This window comes from Rhinolophus hipposideros (genome assembly GCF_964194185.1).
Source record: "Rhinolophus hipposideros genome assembly, chromosome: 24".
Taxonomy (NCBI): Eukaryota; Metazoa; Chordata; class Mammalia; order Chiroptera; family Rhinolophidae; genus Rhinolophus; species Rhinolophus hipposideros.
In genome coordinates, this window is record NC_138070.1 from 26,885,109 (window position 1) to 26,901,735 (window position 16,627).

At 34.9% G+C, this 16,627-nt stretch overlaps 1 long non-coding RNA gene across 1 annotated transcript in view; it reads left to right on the forward strand.

The window, feature by feature from the left end:
* LOC308492596 overlaps window positions 1-16,627 on the forward strand; it is a 144,363-nt gene that overhangs the window by 118,545 nt on the left and 9,191 nt on the right. The window lies entirely within an intron of this gene.

Sequence of the window (16,627 nt, forward strand, 5' to 3'; positions counted from 1 at the left end):
GAAGGAAATGCATCATAAAGTAAACAATGATAATCTCTTCATGGTGGGAAAATGATTACATTTACTCATGTTACTTTTGTTTTCCCCAAATTTTCTTTAGTGAATATGTTTTGCTTTTGTAGTTAAGAAAAATATTTTGTATTCTTGTTTACACTTTTGTTTGTTTGTTAAATATTTATTTATTTGTTTGTTTATTAAAGTTTATTGGAGTGACAATTGTTAGTAAAGTTACATAGATTTCAGGTATGCAATTCTGTGTTACATCCTCTATAAATCCCATTTTGATTAGGAATGTTTTCAAATACACAGAAAGGTAGAAAGAATAATCCAAAAAAATCTATATTTCCATTCCCAAATTTTTACATTTTGCCATGTTTGTTTCATCCATTTAGCTATGGACATCATAATATTTCACCTTAATTAATTCAATTTTAATTAATTAATTAATTCAGTTAATGAATTCAATTTTTATATCTAAAATAATGACTTGTTTAGATAACTACAACATTATTCTGATTCTGATAAATTTAACAATAATTCCTTAATATCAATTTGTACCCATTTTACACTCAAATTTCCCTAATTTAACCTGAAATATCTCTTAGAGTTTGTTTGTTCAAACCCATATTAAATTAAGAACCAATCATTGCATTTGGTATTACATAGGGTTTTGTTGGGGTTTTTTTTAAAGAAACCTGACAAATTGGAACTTCATGAACAATTAATGTTTCATGAAAAAGATAACATTTAAAATCGAGTCTTTAAGTTTGTCAGAACTGACATGGGTAAGAAGTGAGGAGGTCATTTCAGGTACAAAGAACAAAACGAGAAAATGTAAGAGACACAGAAAGGTAGCAGATGTGTTTGGGAAGTAGTAAGTAGCCCAGTTTCTTTGAATCAAAGAAAAAGGAATAATGGGAGGACAAATAAACAAAGTGAATTGGATTCAGATATAGATGGCCTTTTAGTTTTTCCAGTTTACTTGGTAAACAACTCAAACATTCTAATGAGCCCCAGGTGTGAATAACCCATCAATCCATGATGCCCATAGGACAGTTGCTCTGTTTTATTCATCTGTGTATCCCTGGTACCTAGCAGAGTGCACCTTGTGTGACACCCAAAATGTGTTCATTGTTGAAAAGATATTGCTGTTGAAAACATTTTAGTTAAAGACTAGAATGCTAAAATCTCCTTTGTGAAGATTTAGAAAAAATTTAGTAATGATGACTAGAATAAGAATTTAGAGAAGAGAACTGGCTGAATGAGCTGGGGCAATTAAAGAAGGCTTGGTAGAGGAGGTGTGGCTTAGCAAGAAAAAAAATTGTTTTATCTATGAGATGTTTCAGGTAAGCCTCATAATAACCACGAAACAAAAACTTAGCATAGTTGCAGAAAATATAAAGGAAAGGAAAACAGAGCACACCACCACAGAAAATCACTAACTTACAAAGGTAGACAGAAACAGAGAGAAAAATAAAAAAAAAAAAAGGAATATAAAACAACCAGAAAGAAATTAATAAGATTGCATTAATAAGTCCCTACATGTTAGTAACTCTAAATGTAAATAGATTGAATTCACCAATCTAAAGGCGTATGGTGGATAAATTAATTAAAAAAAAGTAAAGAAAACAAAATAAAAAAGACGCAGCTATATATTTGCCTACAATAGAATGACTTCAGCTTTAAGGACACACACAGGTGTAAAGGGATGAAAAAATATATTTCATGTAAGTGGAAATCAAAAGAAAGCAAAGTAGCTATACTATTATCAGTCAAAATAGACCCTAAGCCAAAATAAATGGTAACGAGAGACAAAGAAGGTCATTATATAATGATAATGGGGTCAAGAAGATATAACAATCATAAATATATATGCACCCAACACCAGAGCATCTAAATATATTAAACAAATACTAATGGATCTGAAGGGAGGAATAACAATACAATAATAGTCATGGAATTCAATACTCCACTTTCAGCAATGAATAGATCACCCAGACAGAAAATCAACAAGGAAATGTAGGACTTGAACCATATGTTATTTCATAACAGACATTTATAGAACATTTCATCTAACAGAAGCAGAATGCACATTCTTCTAAAATGCACTTGAAACATTCTCCAGGACACAAAACAAGTCTTAGAAAATTCAATAACATTTAAATAAATTAAAATCCATTTTTTTTCTGACCACAATGGTATGAAACTAGAAATCAAGCACATGAGGAAATTATACAAATATGTGGAAATTAAACAATCAGCTCCTGAACAACCAATGGGTCATAGAAGAAATAAAAAATATCTCAAAACATGAAAGTGAAAACACAATCTACCAAAACATATGGGATGTTGCAAAAGCAGTTCTGAGAGGAAAATTTATAGCAATAATAGCAAATATTAAGAAAATGGAAAGATTTCAAATAAAAAACTCAACTTCAAGGAACTAGTAAAGAAAGATGAAACAAATCCCAAATTTACTAGAAAGTAAGAAATAACAAAGATTTAAATAAAAGATACCAGAAAACATAGCAAAAAAATCAACAAAACTAAGAGGATTTTTCCCCCAAAAAAGATAAAATTGATAAAACTTTAGCTAGGCTAAGAAAAAAAGACAAATGAAATCAGAAATAAAACAGGAGAGATTACAACAGATACTACAGAAGTACAATGGATCATAAGAGAACACTACAAACAATTATATACCAAAAAATTGAATAACCTAGAAGAAATGAATAAGTTCCTTAAAACATATCACCTACCAAAACTGAATTAGGAAGAAATAGAAAATCTGGACAAACCAATAACAAGTAAAGAAATTGAATCAATAATAACAAACTCCAAACACAGCAAAGCCCAAGTTCAGATGGCTTTACTGGTGAATTCTACCAAACATTCAAAGAAGAATTATTAATAATGCCAATCCTTCTCAAACTCCTCTGATAAATTGAAGAGGAGGAAATACTTTCAAAATGATTTTACGAGGCCAGTATTACCCCGATACCAAAGACAGACAAGGACACTACAAGAGAAGAAAACTATAGACCAGTATCCCTGATGAATATAGATGCAAAAATTCTCAGCAAAATGATAGCAAACCAAGTTAAACAACACATTACAAGGATTATATACTGTCAGCGAGTGAGATTTATCCCTGGGATGCAAGGATGCTTTAACATATGCAAATCAATAAATATGATACACCACATTAATATATGAAAAATAAAAATCATGTGATCATCATAATAGATGCAGAATACCGTTTAACAAAATATCCTTTCATTATAAAAACCTTCAACAAATTGGTATGGAAGGAACATACCTAAAAATAATAAAGGCCATACATGGCAAACCCACATCTAATATTATACTAAACGGTGAAAAACTGAAAGTTTTTCCTCAAAGATCAGGGACAAGACAAGGATGCCCACTGTCACCACTCCTATTCAACAGAGTATTGGAAGTCTTAGCTAAAACAAAGTAAGACAAAGAAATAAAAGGCAAAAAAATAAATAAATAAATAAATAAAAGGCATCTAAATTTAAAAGAAGAAGGAAAACTGTCATTCTTTGTCGATAATATGACTTTACATATAAAAACCCTAAAGATGCAGACAAAAAACCCTTGTACACTGTTGCTGGGTATCCAGATTGGATCAGTCACTATGAAAAATAGCATGGAGGTTCTTGAAAACAATATCATCCAGCAATTCCACTGCAGGGTATATACCCAAAGAGGATGAAAATAAGATATGAAAGAGATATAGGCACACTCATGTTCTTGCAGTATTATTCACAATAACCAAGATATGGAAGCAACTTAAGTGCCCATCAACAAATGAATGGATAAAGAAGTGACATATATCTATATAGTGGAACATTAGTCATCCATGAGAAAGAAGGAAATCTTGCCATTTATGACAAAGAGGATGGACGTAGACGGCATTATGCTCAGTAAGGTAATTCAGACAGAGAAAGACAAATAGTGTATAATATCACTTATCTATGGAATCTAAAAACACTAACACATAAAAACAGAGATTAGAGTGGTGAGTACAACAGGCTAGGGAGGGGGGATCAGGGAGATGTTGTTTAAAAGTACAAACTCATAACTAGTAGATAAATAATTCCTGGAGATCTAGTGATTTAGACAGCAACAATACTGCATTACAAACTTCAAAGTTGCTAGAAGACTAGATCTTAATTGTTCTCACCACAAAAAAAGAAGTGGTAATTATGTGACATGACAGAGATGGTAGCTAAGGCTATGGTGGTAATCATGTTGCAACATATAAATGTATCAAATCGACAGTTTATACACCTTCAACTTATATAATTTTATATGTCAATTACATCTCAATAAAATGAGTGTAAAAATAATCAAAATAAAACCAATACATAGGGCGAAGAGGTAAATCGCCTATGCAGAAGAATTCTAAGTAATTTATGTGTCTATCCTCAAAGAGGTGGAGCATAACTCCCCACTTTATAAGTGTGGGCTGCACAGAATGACTTCCTTACACAGAGTATAGAGTGAAAAACAGTAACTTCACATTGGAGAATCTGGCAAGCACTATATCGGGTAGGTGGTCAAAGTTAACATCAACTCTGTAAGCATGTTGATAGTAGGTACCTTAATTTGATGTAATGAGAATGGGACTTTACTTCTATGGTCTTCTTCCTTAAAATTTGTAATTCCAGTCTAATCATGAGAAAACCATCAGACAAGTCTAAATTGAGTGATATTCTACACAGTGCCTGACTACCGTGTTTCCCCGAAAATAAGACCTAACTGGAAAATAAGCCCTAGCATGATTTTTTCAGGATGACATCCCGTGAACATAAGCCCTAATGCATCTTTTGGAGCACAACTTAGTATAAGACCCGGTCTTATTTTCAGGGAAACATGGTAGTACTTCTCAAAACTCTCAAGATCATTACAAACAATGCAAGTAGGAGAAACTGTCAGCGGAGAAGAGTCTACAGAGTCCTGATGACTAATTGTAATGTGGTAACCCAGAACGTAAGAGACATTAGATAAAAACTAAGGAAATCAGAATAAAGTATGGACTTTAATAATGATATATTGATATTGGGTCATTAATTGTGAGAAATGTACCATACAGATATAAAATGTTAATAACAGAAGAAACTAGTGGTGGGGTAAATGAAAACTCATTTTCTCCTACTAAAACAATATTCCATCTTTTCTCCTGTGCTTTGAAATATGGCCTTTTTAGTTCTCTAAACGCCCTATGCATTTGTGTCTGTGTGGATCTAATCTATTCCACTGATCTATTTATGTCTCAGTAACAAACTGTTCATTTGCTACAGGTTTATAATAATTTTAATATCTGGTAAAGAGAGTACCTCCTAATTATTCTTGTTTTTAAGAAATTTATTGACTATTCTCATTTGTTTCTTTTTCCATTTTAATTTAAATTTTAATCAACTTGACTAGTTTCACAAATATATAACCAATCAGTATTTTAATGGATCCCATTAAAATTATGTATTAATGTGGAATTGAATTCTGAATCTTGGTTTCTCCTATGCAGTAAGAGGATGTATAGTCCTGTTTTTGAAAGTCTTGGTTTATAAAGTTCAGTAGAGTTTTACAGTTTTAATCATATAGATCCTGCAAATTTATTAGGTATTTTGTTAGGTATTTTTATCTTTTTTGACTGATATCATTCACGGTATCTCAACTTGCATTTATTTCCTAAGTAATTTTTGTTTGAATGTAAGGTAGCTATTTATGTTTTGTATCAGAAAACTGTAGGCAACTATCTCTTGTACTTTCTTAAGATTTCTTTCTTTTTTTAATTAAAGTGTATTGGGGTTACAATTTTACTAAATTTATGTAGATTTCAAAGTGTACTAATATCCAAAATATATAGGAACTCATACAACTCAACAACAGAAAAACAAACAATCCAATTAGGATTTCTAATACATTTTTAGTTGGCTTTCTTGAGATTTTCAGGTTTACAATAATCATATATTCTGAAAATGATACGAACTTTCCCTCCTTTATTCCTATCGTCCTCCATAATCTAGCCTGGTTGCTCAAGGGCAGTCAGTTTAAGATCTCCCTTCCCCAACACCCTAAGCAGATCATTTCTGATTTAATCTCTTCCCCTACCTGGCTTACTCCCTGGTTTTAATTGTACATACAAACTCCAGTAATTTTTTGGTAAAAGGTGTTTGAAATATAAATTTTCAAGATTTGATATGTCTTAAAATGTCTGTTTTTCATGTACTGATAGTTTGGGTGGTATTGAATTTCTCTTTGACTTTTGCTGGCATTTCTCCATTGTCCTTTCCCTTTTGTGGTTGCTGTTGAGAAGTCCACTAACATTTAAAAAGAAAATTGTACGTGATGATAGTTTTACTGTACTTCCCTGAAAAGTTCTATTTTAATTTTCCCCCTTTTCCTTGAAATTTCTGGATAATGTGGCTTGGAGCATTTTTTTTTTCTTTATAACTCAGAGTGCTGAGGTAAATAACATAGTGGGTCATTTCAAACTAGAATTCATGTTCTTCAAGTCTTGCAAGTTTAAAAAATCTTACTTTGTAAATTTCCTCTTCACTGCTTTGCTTGCTCTTTCTTTGGAAACACCTCTGAATTACATGTTTGACTTGCTTCATTGATCCCTGATGTCCATGTCCTTTCTCATTTATTTTGTCTCTTTGTTTGCTGTCTTTTGATATGGCCTCACAGTCACCGTCCAAAGTTTCTATTAAATATTTTATTCTTGCAATCATTTTTTTTTAAATTTATTTTCTGTATTTCCTTTTTTCATAGGATCCTCTTTTATTTTTCACAGTTGTCATAAATAAATGATCTGATCACTCCAATGATAATAATATTTTTTTTGTCCCCTTGGCTCCACGCAGTGTCTCTATGTCTTCAAAGTTCTTTTCCTCTATTATTTTGGATTCTGGTTATCTTGTTAGGGATATGTGGTAATTACAGGTTATGTTTACTTATGAGTAAACCAATAAAAATTTAATTGGACAAAATCTACAAGTCCTGCTAAGGGTGGGAGTAAGGATTGTACCTGGTTAGAGTTTTTCCCTGGCTAAAAAGAAAAGGACAAACAGTGGGAGGTTGGAAGGGGAGTCTCATGACTTCTTATGTAGATGTTCACTTAATTATTTTATTTCTATTATGGAGCCTACTTCCTCCACCATCTTGTTCAGTTTCGCCTGAGAATAAATCTCTTGTCTACTGCCAACGGAGGAGTAATTCCTGGCAACTCAGTGAATAAAGGACATCTAGGAGTTTACCTCTTTCCACTAAAATTTTGAAACAAATCCTTTATTCAGCCCTATACTCAATCCCCTGAAATTTTTAGAGGTTCCTAATGCCTCTGATTGTTGAGACTTTCAAGGGGTTGGTTCAAGATGCACCTCAGTATTCTTAGCTAAAAAAGGGAAATGCACATGATAAGTGGAATATATGTATAGTGCCTGAGAGAGAATCCTCTGAGAAAAAAAAAAAACCCTAAGGAAATACAGAGCTCAGCATAAGGCACTTGACACAGGAATCCCAAACGCAGGGATTCTTATAATGGAAGAGCAGCTGCTACTTACACCCCTCAGCAGTTCATTACACCAAGTGCATGTCTAAGTGCTAAGAGGAAAGATGATTTTAAAATCTTGAAGATCTGTTTCACTGAATTCTATAATCCAATGAGGCGAAAAAAAAAGTTGTTTAGGACCTTTTTAAAAGAGTGTACCACATATGGAAAAGAACATTCTCCCCACTTGGGCATAGAGTCCAACTTAAGGTTTTGGTGGCCTAGAGTCTCCAGGAAGATGTTATGTTTTGGGAATAGGGATGGGTACAGTACAGAGACTAAGGGACTTCGGGGACAATGGGGGGGACATCGTAGTAACTAGCAGCAACCATGCCTAGTGTGAATTGCCATGACTGGTGGAGTAGTAGTGAACACCAGCAGACACGGCTGATTCTGACAGAAGAGCGCAGGAAGCTGAGGTACCTAAAAGTGCAGTTCACAGCAGAAGCAATACCTGGCAAAGTGGTATGGATGCCGTGGAAGTGGTTTTCACCTATACAAATGTGGCACAGTAACCAATCAACTAGAAATATTTGCAAGAGACTGAGCCAGTTAGGCAAGGCCAGAGACAGTATGTGCTACATGACAACTGAAGTATTTGGACTGCAGAGTAGACGTACATACACCTATGGCTTCACCCATAATCCACGTGGTAAAAAGTCCCAGTCTTAAGGATGTAATGCCTTTGCATCTTAATGTGGCACCTGAAGCTGTTGCTGAGTGCCTGCTGCAAAGAAAGGCCCTGGTCACGTTCACCCCAGTGGGTGAACAAGCTTCCTGTGTAGAGAGAGTGACTGTGTTGGGCTTCAAAAAAGTTTTGCAGCCATTAAAGAAGAAAAGAGAATTTTTTCCTATAACCAATTTTCAGGAAGCAGCCAAGCTGTAGGTCAGACTCAGCATATAGCAAGACTGAATGGACTCTTCATGATTGGTATGCTGGTGCTGCAGGCAGTCCTCGTGCAGTCCCCTGTCCACTGCCCAACCTCTTTCAAGCCCGACTTCCAAATCTCATATCTGTCTGCTCCAGGGCAGCAAAGCTACTGGATGGTAGTCCTGATAGACATAGGAAGTTAAGGAGTACCAAGCCACAATGGATAGCTAAATTATGGACCCCTGCAGATACAGTGGGATGTTATAAATAGTAGGGAAATAATGATCAGAGGGAAAAAATAAAGATACAAGAGTCACTCACACACATGTTGATAATGAAGTAGAAATTCTGCTACAGTGTCCTGGGGAATAGCACACACATGTGGTGAATGTGATCCTAATATTGCTATTCAAAATGGAATACTGTACAAAATCTTTACAACATTATTGATTACATTCCCCAAATTGACTTTCGTATCCCCATGGCAATCTGGTGGTTACCGATTGTGCTTTCTAATCCCCCCACCTTCCCCCTTATCCCCCCCACCATCTAGCAACCCTCGGTTTTTCCTCTATGTCTCTGAGACTGTTTCTGATTAGTTCATTCATTTATTCTTTTCTTTAGATGCCACATATAAGTGAGAACTCATTTGGGAGACCACCTCAGGGATGATGTAGATGCCTGATCACTGCACTGTACACCTGAAGCTGAAGCTGAACAATAATGAATGTCAACTACAATCATATACATATATATATGTATATATATATATGTATATATATACATATATACATGTATACATACATATATGTATATATATACATATATATGTGTATGTGTGTATATATATATATATATATATATATATATATATGCTTACAAGAAGTGGAGTAAAGCATTAGGAATACAGGCAGTGGAAATGTAATGGCTGTATGCAATATCAGAGGGGTAGTAGATGGGGGAAGGGGGGTTATCACTGTGTGAAGGATATAAAGGATAAATGTTTAACTATTACATTGTTTTGTACACCTGAAACTAATAAAAAATGGTGAAAAAAACAACAGAAAAACAAAATAGAATACTGAAAATCACCCAGTGAAAGATTGACTGAGCTATTAACTGCTTTGGTTACTATGCTGTATTCATGTATTTTTTTCTCTGCACACGGATAATACCATTTGCCACAGTGACAATAGATGCTCATAATTTACCCCATAAGCAGTTCAGATAAAATCATATAGGCTAGGGGTTAAGAAGAGACAGTAGTACATGGTACCTCCCAGATCTCTTAAAAAGATGCAGACAAAATTAACTGTTCGAGATTATTTATTAAAATAAAAAGGATGGGTTTTCTTAATGCACATTTTTTGCTATAGAAATATGAGGTGATGCATACAACAAAATTTTTTGGCTCATCATGTTTGGGGCCCCACAAATTCGGCTGCCCTAAAATTATTTTGTTATATTTGAAAATCAATATCATGTTCATGAAAAATCTAGAATATCTGCAAAATAAGTGGAATATCTTTCCAACGTGGAAATGAAATAGTAGAGATAGAAAGGATCTAGAAATCACATAAATTCATTTATACAATGTGTAACATTGGAAGAAGATGGGTAGGTTGAGATCCAAGCACTTAATGATGATGAAACCTGAAATACAGGGCTGATTAAGCACCTTAAAAGAGGTAAAGAAACAGGCTGAAGTGTTGATACAGATAATTACCCATCTTTGCCCAGCTTCATATGGTGGGGACGCCAACGTTAAGGTTCCTTAGTGCTAGGAAAATGGCCTCTGTCTTCCACACTAGCTGGCTCATACTGTCTTTATGAGTCGAATTGATTGCTACACATTTGAGATACTGCATTTTGTGCTTTAAATACCCACCTAGGTAAACTTGTTAATTGGTCACTCTTTTTATCCTTCGCATGTTTTGAAATTTTTTTTCCTGAATGTCAAGAAATGTTCACCTAAAGAGCTTTTTGCTCACATTAATGTTTTCTTTTAAGGTTTTCATTTTGCTTAGTGGTTGTTTAAGGATAACCTGGGGATTTTGTTCAAAATGCAATTATAACTCTTTCCTAAGTCCAGGAAATGCCAAATGAAGCTGTTTTAAGGAAGATCCCCTGGGTGATTCTGAAGTATACACCTTTTGTTTTAAAAGTGGATAATCTGTAGTTCAGAAAGGTGAAGTAATTTATTTTGCATTTTACCACTGGCTTGTGCACAGATCAGGACTAGAACACAGGTCTCCCCACTCACTGACTGGTTTTCTGTAGCCCACAAGATGATGAGCAAAGCCCAGGTTATTTCTCCTACCAGGCAGAATACACTGGTAAGAATACACTGGTTCTTTCTGCCTTTGTGTTCTGCTCCTTAGATATCAACCCAGTCTCTTAAAATATAACATCTCATTTGGTCTCTTAAAATGTAACTTCCCAAGCCTTCATGCTGGGCTCTTTTGTTTGACTCTTTATCAGGCGTTTTCTGCTGAGAGCCAGTGACTTGTTTCACTTCTCTACCCTGCCCCAGAGAGCTTCATTTGTGCTGATTACCCTGCATTTCACATAAAAGTCATTAAGAATTCTGTTTCAGTGAATAAAAGAATGCAAATGAGGTAATTATGAGCTCCACTTACCTTACTAACCCCGTGCATTGTGTAATCATTAATGCTTTCACATGATCTGTTCACTGGTAAAATCAGGAAGATGGAAAGCAATGTTCATGGGATAGAAAATAGTAGTGAGGTTTTATTCTGTGGTGTTGTGTTTTTTTTTTTTTTTTCTCCTCTTGCGGGAGTTAGGGAGGATCTTTTAATGTAAGCTGTGAAGTAGACAGCTTGAGAAATGGCTGTGTATTGCTGCTTTTAACCCCCACCTATTCTTTGCATAAATTAAATTCAAGTTGCAGAGGTTTTCTCATAACAACATTTCACACTTGGAAAGCAGCATTCATCTGAAAAACTCTTTAGATGCATCTATATGATTGTTTTCACTTACTGGGCAGATGCTTCTTCCTGCATAATATAAGTTGGCTGTTGAATTTTAGAGAGTAGAAAGACATTGGGTATTTAAATGATACCAGGGACAGAGGGCAACGCAGTAGCTAAATCTGGCCTTGACCAAGCTGCCCTTCTTTTCGACTTGTGGTGAGAACATTGTTTTTGTTGTCTCTGTGCTTGTACCTTGTGAACCTACTTCCAACCTCCCTGTGATATTGATGTGTCTGTCAAGGTGTCCCCCAACCCTTGCCACAAGAGTGGGTACCACGTGACCCGACTCATCTAACCATATGCATTCCTCTCTCCTTGATCAATGTGAGTTGTGCAGGTGGAAGAATGTGACCCCAGCAATTTCACTAGAATGGAGATTTGGATAGATGAAATATATGGCTATGGAGGACAGATGGTCTCTCTTCCTTTTGGATTGCAAATCATAGAAAACTAGACTTAGGGCTGCCAGAAACCGTCTTTCCTGACACAGGGAAAGAACGTGACTGAGAATGACTGCACCATGCAGAGAAGAACAAAAGTCAACCTCCTGGTGATGGCCTTGGCATCCCTGGATCTGACCCTGTCCAAAGACTGAATAATCCTTAGACATTCTGGTCAATTAGGATAATAAATTTCAGTTTTTGGAAAGCCAGTTTTAATAAAGCTTTAAAAATTACAACCAAAACGGTTCTCATTAATACAGAAATTGGCATTTCCATGTAAGGTATTGCAAGTGATAGAGCCTAAAATAGGACCTAGACCATGTTGAGATGAGGTGAAGGTCAGTGAGGGATGATCCCCCATCCTCAACTAGAAAATAAACAATCTTTGCCATAGGCAATCTTTGTCATGCAGGAATGAAGCAATTGGTTAAATATCTCATTATTTTATCTAAATGGTACCAAGTGCTACTGGGACTAGATCACTGAGATAATTGGTTAAAAAAAAAATGAGATGCCAAAGTCTGTTATGGCCTTTGGAAAGGTGAAAAATGATGATAGTCATTGGTCTCAACTGACATGTTTGAAAAGAAGTAGTATGTATCAGAATGGCCCTTTTCTCTTTATAACTACTGACACGTTAACATTAAAGGCCAGATGTCAATTAGGAAGCACCAAATTCTCTGTAGTGTACTAGAGTTGATATGGCAAAGGTGAGAAGGTAGAAAACAAACCAGGAGATAAGGTTTAGAATCAAAATATAAAAAATGGGGGAGGCCAAATACTCAGGACCCTCCAAAATTTTCTGTGTGCATGAACTCATAGTCTGGTAGATAATAGTCCCCTGCAAAGGATTTTGTAATTCAATCTGGTGGCAGATCTCTGCCTTAACGACCCTGGTGATTCCAAGATGGAAACCATTAATGGATGGTTGAAGTGGTACCCAAGGCCCAAAGGCATATTGCCAAAATATAGAAACTAAGGATAAATTCCCCCCCAACTAGATTTTTGGTATTTACCTTTACAGTTTTCAAACAGGCATATAGCTAGATTTCTTCCCATGTCTGGTAAGCAAGGATGTGTGACTGCAGTCTGAAAACCCATGAATCACCACCTATTCCCTAAGTATTGTTGAGGTTTTGTTGTTAAGAACAATAAACCCCAGAGAGCTTCTTATTGTAGATCAGAGCTCAGTCAGATTGACAAACTAGCTGACACTCTAGGCTGTGTATACGACATTCATTCCACTCCCATTTTCTTCCTAGCAGAATCTTAATTTCGTTTATGTATTCCTGCTTTCTCCACACAGTATATAATTCAGAGGATTTTGAGCACTCTTCCAGCTCTAGCAGTCTGAACCAATCTTAGCAGTTTAAAGCACTGACTGTGGTTTACTTAGGTATGAGCATGTAACCGATTCTTGGAAACTGATATATATATATTTAATTTGGAATGGGGAGAGTTGTATTGTGAAAATTCTGGAGAAAATGTCCTTCTTATTAAGAAAGTGACATGAAAAGAGATAGCTTCTCTAGACTTCTGGACAGATCGGATTTCAACATGTACCTGAATGTGACACCTGAAACCACAGGAAACAAATCTCTATAAACCTGAGGATGAAGCTATAATACTGAGGAGGGAGAAGTTGGGACAATAGCATCTGGATCCCTGAGATATTGTAACTACAAATGGATTTCTTGTTTTATTAGATAATGAATCTCTTATTGTTTAAACCAATTTCAATAGAGATTTGTTTCAGTTAATGTTGAAATTTTCCTAACTGATACACTGTCAAGAAATCCACTCTATTTCCAAGGAAGAGAACACTTGCTTTCCCTATCTAGTAAGAGGCAGTAAATTCTATGAACTGTTGCTGCTTTCTTATATGATAACTTAATTGGGTTTATTTTATTTCAATCTATCACTATCTATTGTGAATTGAGGAAGTAAGTAATGTTTTCATTTATCCATCCATAGATAGCTAGATGGTAAGGAACTACATGTAGGCCTCAAAGGTGCAATGTACCAGACTCAGAGATTCTGGATATGAAACTAAATGCAATAAAAGAATGTGTCTTCAATCTCTACTCAGGAATGGAAAGGGAGCAAATGTTTTTGTGTGATGGTTGTTTATGCTATGAGAGATAGTTAGAAAGGAACTATTGAAAATTAGGTTATATGCAAGGACATTGTAGTCTGCCTGACTCCATTCCTAGGGGAAACAACCATTCCCCCACTGCAGGTTGTCTGTCTCAGCCGTACTCCTCACTCTTACCACAGGCACGAAACCTAAGCTAGACCAACCATTGCAATTGGATGAAGTGTACACTACATTTTCCCATTAATAGAGTGACATGTAGGGGTAAAGAGATATCCATATCAGGGCCAATCATAGGCCATATTTAAGGATATTTGACATATAGATATTTGAAGACAGAAGGTCTATTCATTTAGATTAGCAGGCAATATGGGGATAGGCTTATAGTTTTTTGTTTTTTTTTTAATTTATTGGGATGACAATTGTTAGTGAAATTACATAGATTTCAGGTGTACAATTCTGTATTACGTCATCTATAAATCCCATGGAAACAACCAAAATGTCCTTCGATAGATGAATGGATAAAGAAGTTATGGTATACATACACAATGGAATACTATTCAGTGATAAGAAAAGATGATATAGGAACATTTGTGACAACATGGATGGATCTTGAGAGTATAATGCTAAGCGAAATAAGTCAGACAGAAAAAGCAGAGAGCCCTATGATTTCACTGATATGTGGTATATAAACCAAAAACAACAAAAGAACAAGACAAACAAATGAGAAACAAACAAATGAGGATTATAGTTTTTAGCAGCTATCTTTTCTACCGTATAGAAAGAAACAGCCTAAGGATAAATCCAACATATAGAAAGAAAGAGAGCCAAGAGAGGGAAAGAGAAATAAGCATCATAACATTGTTTGAATTGCTACATCCATCCATGCCTAATGGTCACTAACTTTGTAATTATATGAAACAATACATTCATTGTTTGGCCTAAATTACTTCTGGTTGTTTTGTTTTTGTTTTTAAAATTAAAAAACAAAAACAGAATCTTGACTAATATAATACTTGAACAAAACACACAGATTATGTTGTCAAAATAATGACATAATGGTAAATGCAAGATCAAATAATGTTTTATTGTCTGGGATTTATTCCCCCGAACTCAACTCAACAACTTTAGTAACTTGGATTATACTAAATGCAGGATTATTTTTCCTATGATAATTAGATAAAAACCAGCTTTGTGTTTTTCACCTCCCACTGTCAAATATAAGCATCTGACCTTGGCACTCTGATTCACAGAAAGACCAAACTCAATGCACACTCATCACACAAAGTTAAGTAAACCAAAAGTGAAGCATTTCCTGCCCCCCTCGTAAGCTATTTATAAGTCCAAATTCATCCACTAGTAAATTTGAGCAAATAAATATCTTTAAATATGGTTCCTTAAAGGAGGAGTAAAAGCAGTGGGTCAGGAAAAGCTACTTTCTGTGCAATCTGATATAGATATGGAAAACAGGTAATGGTTCTTATCCCTACACAAAAACTGATTTGTAGATCAATGATTGGATCAAATATTTGTGCAGAAATCACAGAAAATGATTATACATATAAAGTCTTTGTTACACCAAATAATTTGCTGTCTCTGTTACATGTATTTATAAATTGGCATCTGGATTCCAATCCTTTGAGGTTCTTGATTCTTCATGTGAGTAAAATAAGAAAATCTCGATAGTTCTGTCTTTAAAATTTTTATATTACTCTTTTGAAATTCCTTGTGGTATGTGAGTAAATAATTTGGTCAGAAGGCACGGGAATTTTCTCAGGTGTTTTCTTTCTTAACTCTAGTCCAGAATAAATCCCACTCTTCCCAGCTCCTGATTTCTGATACTTCAGCCTCTCTGCAGACCTTATTGCCAGAACATTTGGTGTGGAGGTACAAAATCAGGATGCTAGGCTGGGGTTTATACAGCAATTCATTTAGAGGATTAGCAACATTATCATTTACATAATGCCCCAAACTGGAAAAATCTGGTGCCCTTTTCAATGGCCCTTTTCTGCTTAATAACCTCTGTTAGTTTCCCACTGTTTACTGCATTCAATTTATCTTAAAGTCTGTTAACTATGCCCCAACACATAATTTTAGTCTCATCTCCAGTAACCCATAAATATTATATCTCTGCCAAACAGTTTTCTTGCCACATCAGTCTCTTTCACATTCTATTCTTACTACCTAAAATTCCTTGACCTTATTTACTATGAAAATTTATATTTATCATTCAGAAGACAACTTAAATGGCACCTCTTGAGCGAAGCCATCTTTCCGTTTCTAGTTAATATTAGGTTCGAATTTAGAATTTTACTTGTATCTTATTATATCACATTACACTGAAATTTATTTCTTTATTTATTTACACAACTGTCTCCAACAAGCTGTGATTTCTTTGATGTCTGAAAGACTTTTTTTTTTTTTTTTTTTTTTTTTTTTTTTTGTCTTTGCCTCACCATGCGTAATATCTGGCTCTTAACAGAGACTTGATAAGGATTTTCTGAATGACTGAATGAATGAACTTAAGAATTTGTGGAGTATATAGAGTTTTGAAAATGAGTCAAGGGGCATGGCTAACTATACAGAAGCTGAAATGAAAATAAAACAGAGGGAGGTGATCCAGGAAAAAGAGAACAAAAAACA